The sequence below is a fragment of the Protopterus annectens genome, chromosome 2.part0, assembly GCF_019279795.1.
Source record: "Protopterus annectens isolate FY-2018-M chromosome 2.part0, PAN1.0, whole genome shotgun sequence".
Taxonomy (NCBI): domain Eukaryota; kingdom Metazoa; phylum Chordata; order Ceratodontiformes; family Protopteridae; genus Protopterus; species Protopterus annectens.
The window spans coordinates 1,718,670,428-1,718,678,630 of NC_056728.1; positions in this window are offsets into that span (position 1 = coordinate 1,718,670,428).

Below are 8,203 nucleotides of genomic sequence, written 5' to 3' on the forward strand. Positions count from 1 at the left end.
TATCTTGGCAAAGAACCTGGTAAATCATGGATAGGACAGAGCAAGAAGTCAAGAAATTCAAATGGGGAGAGTTTGGCATGAAGAGAAAGCTCAGTGATGTTGCCTGGTAAGTATTTTTATTATTGTTACTGGTAGACAGACAGATTTCTTTAGTCCTCAGCTGTTCCTGATTTTGCAGAACATGCTTGATTTTGCAGAACATGCCTGATTTTGCTTCCCCTGTCCCTTGCCTCAGCTAAAAATATCTGTCAACTGTCCAGCATTTTGCATTTTACGTTTGGTCTATTCCACATAAACTTTATGGTTTTCCAGCAAATTAATGAGGACAGAAGTAGCAAAATAATGTCAGAGATTTTTGTTTCAGACCTTAATATCCTTCAGAAAATACATGTTAATGGAAAACAGAAGTGAGAACAGAAGTCATTAATAATAAGCATTTGTGTTCCAGACTTCATATCCTTCAAAAAATGCATGCTAATGGAAAAATGTGTTATTCCACCAACCTTCCAAGTTTAGAAGATCAATATATAAAATATGTCATTAATTTTGGGACTTTATCTCTTCATTATTTTAGACTTTGTCCATATTTGTTCTGCCTGAGAGTTTGATCTCTTTCCCTCACATTTTTTCTTTTATTTCCCAATAAATGACAAAGGATTACTGTCAATCAAGTTTGCAAGACTTAGGAGTTCTGTGCTTTTTTTCCCCCAGAAAATGTTTGTTGATGCAAAACATGTTGTTCTACTAACTAAATTAAGTTGTGTAACAGAAAAATGCTGGTCTGTCTTGGAGGAGCATGTCTAATGTCTGTTTTTTTTCTCATTATCCTGTCTTTGCAGAATTACTCTGATTTGTATGAAGGAACTTGAAATACTTTAATGTGTGACTACTGTTTCCATGAAGCAATGCTGAAATGCAATCCATAGCTGCCATTTTTGCTATAACTGATGTTTGTGGGTGGGAGCTGTCTGTCCAAAGTAATTGACCTTCTCGTTGTTTTCTCAGTTTAAAGAGTGACTGTCTGGCTTTGCAGGACTAGTGTGTATTTGCAGGATTAATGTGATTTGTGCAAAGCATCTTGGAATACTTTAATGTGTAACTAATGTTTGCATGGAGCAGAGATAATAAATAATTCATGGCTGTATTTTTTACCACAGACATCTGAAATGCATACAAATATATATATATAACTAAAAGATGGAGAATGGAGCTATCAATACAAGTTACTTTAAACACTCACACAATTTTCTCTACTCTTAGGAATCACTGTGATTGACTGACATTGAGAGAGGAATGCCAAAATGCAGCAAGGGGTCTGCCAGCCTGTGCATTCACCCACCATCTATACAAGAGCAACTATTATTAACATACTTTAAGAGACTTGCAGTCTAGCCCCCTGATGGACATTATGCTGTCCATCTGTTAAAGTTGTAGAAGGCATGATGGGCTGCATGTTGGAGGTGGAGTTTGCTACAGCTCACTCTGTCAGGTGTTCAATGTAAATTTTGACAAACTTTGCACAAAGTAACTGATCCTCTTGTTTTCCCATTTAAGATAGTGTTTTCTGCAGTGTAGCTTGTGGGGTGTGTAATGTAAGTTTCATCTAGTTGTCTTTTTAAAGTAACTGACCCTCATGCTGTTTTCATTTTTTATATAGTTACTATCTGGCTTTCCAGGACCAGTGTGTATTTGGAGCTGCTTGTAAAATGTAACTGACCATTTTGTTGTTTGCTCTCTTTAAACCAGGCATGGGCAAACTACGGCCCGGGGGCCACATGCGGCCCATTAAACGTTTTGATTCAGCCCGCCAAACTTGAAAAAATTTTATCAATTTTAATAATTTTTTTTAAATTTTCACGCTGTCGGGGCTGACGTCATCACGTGCGCAATGACGTCAGCACCGTCAGGCTACCAGCCAGTCGGAATTGAGCTCAAGGAGCTCGCACCATCATTTCCGGCTGGCTGGCGGTTAAGTTAACAGTCAGCGGGAATGCAACATGTGGAACAGAAGAGGCTGACTCAGTGAGCCCTGAAACGGATTCATGGCAGCAGCAAAGGGGCCAGGGATATAGCGAGCTCACGGAGCTGGGATTAATGGCGTTAGCAGGCTGGGGGATACAGCGAGCCCTGAAACGGAGCCGGGCCCAGGATTAATGGCAGCAGCAGCAACATGAGGATGGATTGAACAGAAGACGCCGAGCACTACTCAGGGTAAGAGAGAGAGAGTGTGTGTGTGTGTGTGTGTGTGTGTGTGTGTGTGTGTGTGTGTGTGTGTGTGTGTGTGTATGCGATAGGAAAGAAAGTGAGTGAATCACTGAATGCAGGTGTGAAAGGTGAAGTGTGTGTGTGTGTGTGTGTGTGTGTGTGTGTGTGTGTGTGTGTGTGTGTGTGTGTGTGTGTGTGTGTGTGAATGATCGGGGCCAGAAAGTGAGTGAATGCACGTTTGAAAGGTGAAGTGTGTGTGTGTGTGTGTGTGTGTGTGTGTGTGTGTGTGTGTGTGAGCGATCGGAGAGAAAGTGAGTGAATGCAGGTTTGAATTGTGAAGAGTGTGTGTGTGTGTGTGAACGATTGGAGAGAGAAAGTGAGTGAATGCAGGTTTGAAAGGTGAAGTGTGTGTGTGTGTGTGTGTGTGTGTGTGTGTGTGTGTGTGTGTGTGTGTGTGTGTGTGTGTGTGTGTGTGTGTGAGCGATCGGAGAGAGAAAGTGAATGAATGCAGGTTTGAAAGGTGAAGTGTGTGTGTGTGTGTGTGTGTGTGTGTGTGAGCGATCGGAGAGAGAAAGTGAGTGAATGCAGGTTTGAATTGTGAAGAGTGTGTGCGTGTGAGCGATTGGAGAGAGAAAGTGAGTGAATGCAGGTTTGAAAGGTGAAGTGTGTGTGTGTGTGTGTGTGTGTGTGTGTGTGTGTGTGTGTGTGTGTGTGTGTGTGTGTGTGTGTGTGTGCACATGCAGACGTTCACCAACAGACTCGGTGCCCTACCTTATATTACTTTCCTACCTTGAACCCATTGAAGACTGTGATAGACCACATCTCCTCCATGATGTTGAAGTAAATAATTTAGATAATCAAAGAATGAGTGAATGAGATGTGTTGGGAGCACTCAGGTGTCCTTCATTGATTGTTATTTCTTATTATTGTTATTGTTATTACTTATTATTGTGAGAAGCAGTGACAAGGGTGTCAAGAACTTTTAAGCTTGCCTGCTCAAAGATGTATATGGCTAGTTATCATATGGTCCCTGTGGTCTCTTGCCTAGTATTATTCCTATGTTCTTAAGTGAAAATATATGTTTAAAATAATTAATACAGGTTTAAACTAAAAGAGTAATTAAATCACCTGGATGTTCAGGCTAGATGCTATATATATATATATATATATATATATATATATATATATATATATATATATATATATATATATACATGTGCTGATTACTAGTAGAAAGAGACATTTTAATAATCCATTTCAACAAATCTTTACATATTCAATATTTACTCACTATGACACTTTATTATAATAAATATGTATCTTATATGTAGAATTTCACTTTAACATTACATAGGGTTTGGTTTGCAGGCACACATTTGTGTTTGAACATGTATGAGTGTGTGAGGGGGTATTTGGGGAGGGTATGATTGAGTTGCAGTAAGTTACACTGTTTCAGTCTGACAGCAGCCAGTTGAACTACATCATTTGCCCATTATTTATGCACTTATTCATTTATTTGATCACAATCAGACATCTAAGCTATGTACAGTCAAGAAAGTAACTGCAATTGGTAGGCATGGAGGCAGTCTATGGATGAAACTGCCTGACCCCTACTGTCATCTGATCATAGTTAAACAGTTGTTAACCTGTTTTGGCAGGGCTAATGTGTGTTTTAGTAAAACAAGATGAAATTGAAACTATTATTACTACTTTTTTATTTTATTACAATCGGACATCTGAGGTGTATACAATCAATAAAGTGACTATAATGAATGGGTACTGAGGAAGTCTGTGGATGAAAGTGACTCCCCTAACTGTTGTTTGATCACAGTTAAATAATCAATGACCTTTTGTTAGACAGCCAGACCCCACTCCAGGAGTTTACCAGTCACCTCTGATAACGCATCTATCTATGCAGTATTTTTTTTCCTGCATATGTATTATTGTGTGCTCAGATCTCACAGTAATAGTTATGAGTGCAAGAGCTATTCTAACCATACTTTATAGGAAAAACATATCTGACCTTGCCATCCTCCCACCCTCCCATCACAATACACACACTGTTCTCCAATACACAAAGCCATACAAAAATGAATAATAATGGACTAAGCATTACTTAAACTCAGAAGCAAATGACATTTCTGGGAAGTAGATTCACAAATATGTATAAAATTATTACCATCACTTCAGTTCTTTAGCATGGCTTATTCATTTTCATCTTACTCTGCAGACCTGTACAATCTCTATCTGTTTATAAATAAATGTGACTAACAGTTATATTTCTCTTCAACAAGGATTGCCTTTCAATAATCTGAAATAAATGAACTAATAGGCACCACAACCATGATAAAAACAGTTTAGACTTGTTTTAGCCTTTAGTTTACACCCCAAGAATTATTCTATCTGTCAGGTCAAAGCCATGAACCCAGGGCAGAAACCAGTATACAACCTCTATGGACTCATTCCAAGATTTAAAGTGATCGTAACAAATCTATAGGACTGCACATAGTCATCACTAAGCATAATGAAAACCTAAAGTAAAAAGAAATATGTGAATAGAAATAAAAGAAAACTGCAAAGTGCATTTGCTATGTTATTTGAAGAAGCAAAAAAAAGTCATGCTAAATTTTTACTGCTAGTTTGAGCAAGTACTACCAAAGGATTAATAGGAAAAGCAAGCAATGGCCCCTCATAAATACACACAAAGGTAAATTGATAACAGAAGTTTCAAAACAAAATTCGAATGAAATATACAAGTAATGCAGAAAACATTTTAAAAACACACACTGCTTAGTAAAATGATTCTTAAAAACTATTGAAAAATGTATTCAGCGGGTACTGCATAACTTAACAACAGCAAGCTTACATTGTAACAAAATGAAAAAAAGCAGTGCCAGCATTCAAATCAGATGAGATCATGGTTGGCCTTAGGCACAGCTCAGCTAGGTGGCTGCTCTTAGTTCTCTTGCTGGAGCATTTTTCAGGTATAGATTTATGTACAGTATTTGTTTATTTATGCATGTGTGTATGTATCTATTTATGGTAAAGAAAAGTGACATTTCTTTATGTTAAACAATAAATACATAAACAAATATCTGAAATGCACCCATACAATTAAAGAAAGAGCAGTGATCTGTCAAGGAGGAAGTTCTGCAGATTTGTTCATTTGATCTGTTGGCTTACTGCTCATCATGTTCATGAGCTATCTTGGCAAAGAACCTGGTAAATCATGGATAGGACAGAGCAAGAAGTCAAGAAATTCAAATGCGGAGAGTTTGGCATGAAGAGAAAGCTCAGTGATGTTGCCTGGTAAGTATTTTTATTATTGTTACTGGTAGACAGACAGATTTCTTTAGTACTCAGCTGTTCCTAATTTTGCAGAACATGCTTGATTTTGCAGAACATGCCTGATTTTGCTTCCCCTGTCCCTTGCCTCAGCTAAAAATATCTGTCAACTGTCCAACATTTTGCATTTTACGTTTGGTCTATTCCACATAAAATGTATGGTTTTCCAGCAAATTAATAAGGACAGAAGTAGCAAAATAATGACAGAGATTTTTGTTTCAGACCTTAATATCCTTCAGAAAATACATGTTAATGGAAAACAGAAGTGAGAACAGAAGTCATTAATAATAATCATTTGTGTTCCAGACTTCATATCCTTCAAAAAATGCATGCTAATGGAAAAATGTGTTATTCCACCAACCTTCCAAGTTTAGAAGATCAATATATAAAATATGTCATTAATTTTGGGACTTTATCTCTTCATTATTTTAGACTTTGTCCATATTTGTTCTGCTGAGAGTTTGATCTCTTTCCCTCACATTTTTTTCTTTTATTTCCCAGTAAATGACAAAGGATTACAGTCAATCAAGTTTGCAAGACTTAGGAGTTCTGTGCTTTTTTTTCCCCCAGAAAATGTTTGTTGATGCAAAACATGTTGTTCTACTAACTAAATTAAGTTGTGTAACAGAAAAATGCTGGTCTGTCTTGGAGGAGCATGTCTAATGTCTGTTTTTTTTTTTCTCATTATCCTGTCTTTGCAGAATTACTCTGATTTGTCTGAAGGAACTTGAAATACTTTAATGTGTGACTACTGTTTCCATGAAGCAATGCTGAAATGCAATCCATGGCTGCCATTTTAGCTATAACTGATGTTTGTGGGTGGGAGCTGTCTGTCCAAAGTAATTGACCTTCTTGTTGTTTTCTCAGTTTAAAGAGTGACTGTCTGGCTTTGCAGGACTAGTGTGTATTTGCAGGATTAATGTGATTTGTGCAAAGCATCTTGGAATACTTTAATGTGTAACTAATGTTTGCATGGAGCAGAGATAATAAATAATTCATGGCTGTATTTTTTACCACAGACATCTGAAATGCATACAAATATATATATATAACTAATAGATGGAGAATGGAGCTATCAGTACAAGTTACTTTAAACTCACACAATTTTCTCTACTCTTAGGAATCACTGTGATTGACTGACATTGAGAGAGGAATGCCAAAATGCAGCAAGGGGTCTGCCAGCCTGTGCATTCACCCACCATCTATACAAGAGCAACTATTATTAACATACTTTAAGAGACTTGCAGTCTAGCCCCCTGATGGACATTATGCTGTCCATCTGTTAAAGTTGTAGAAGGCATGATGGGCTGCATGTTGGAGGTGGAGTTTGCTACAGCTCACTCTGTCAGGTGTTTAATGTAAATTTTGACAAACTTTGCACAAAGTAACTGATCCTCTTGTTTTCCCATTTTAGATAGTGTTTTCTGCAGTGTTGCTTGTGGGGTGTGTAATGTAAGTTTCATCTAGTTGTCTTTTTAAAGTAACTGACCCTCATGCTGTTTTCATTTTTTATATAGTTACTATCTGGCTTTCCAGGACCAGTGTGTATTTGGAGCTGCTTGTAAAATGTAACTGACCATTTTGTTGTTTGCTCTCTTTAAACCAGGCATGGGCAAACTACGGCCCGGGGGCCACATGCGGCCCATTATACGTTTTGATTCAGCCCGCCAAACTTGAAAAAATGTAATCAATTTTAATAATTTTTTTTAAATTTTCGCGCTGTCGGGGCTGACGTCATCACGTGCGCAATGACGTCAGCACCGTCAGGCTACCAGCCAGTCGGAATTGAGCTCAAGGAGCTCGCACCATCATTTCCGGCTGGCTGGCGGTTAAGTTAACAGTCAGCAGGAATGCAACATGTGGAACAGAAGAAGCTGACTCAGCGAGCCCTGAAATGGATTCATGGCAGCAGCAAAGGGGCCAGGGATATAGCGAGCTCACGGAGTTGGGATTAATGGCGTTAGCAGGCTGGGGGATACAGCGAGCCCTGAAACGGAGCCGGGCCCAGGATTAATGGCAGCAGCAGCAACATGAGGATGGATTGAACAGAAGACACCGAGCACTACTCAGGGTAAGAGAGAGAGAGTGTGTGTGTGTGTGTGTGTGTGTGTGTGTGTGTGTGTGTGTGTGTGTGTGTGTGTGTGTGTGTGTGTGTGTGTGTGTGTGTGTGTGTATGCGATAGGAAAGAGAAAGTGAGTGAATCACTGAATGCAGGTTTGAAAGGTGAAGTGTGTGTGTGTGTGTGTGTGTGTGTGTGTGTGTGTGTGTGTGTGTGTGTGTGTGTGTGTGTGTGTGTGTGAATGATCGGAGAGAGAAAGTGAGTGAATGCAGGTTTGAAAGGTGAAGTGTGTGTGTTTGTGTGTGTGAGCGATCGGAGAGAGAAAGTGAGTGAATGCAGGTTTGAATTGTGAAGAGTGTGTGTGTGTGAACGATTGGAGAGAGAAAGTGAGTGAATGCAGGTTTGAAAGGTGAAGTGTGTGTGTGTGTGTGTGTGTGTGTGTGTGTGTGTGTGTGTGTGTGTGTGAGTGATCGGAGAGAGAAAGTGAATGAATGCAGGTTTGAAAGGTGAAGTGTGTGTGTGTGTGTGAGCGATCGGAGAGAGAAAGTGAGTGAATGCAGGTCTGAATTGTGAAGAGTGTGTGTGTGTGAGCGA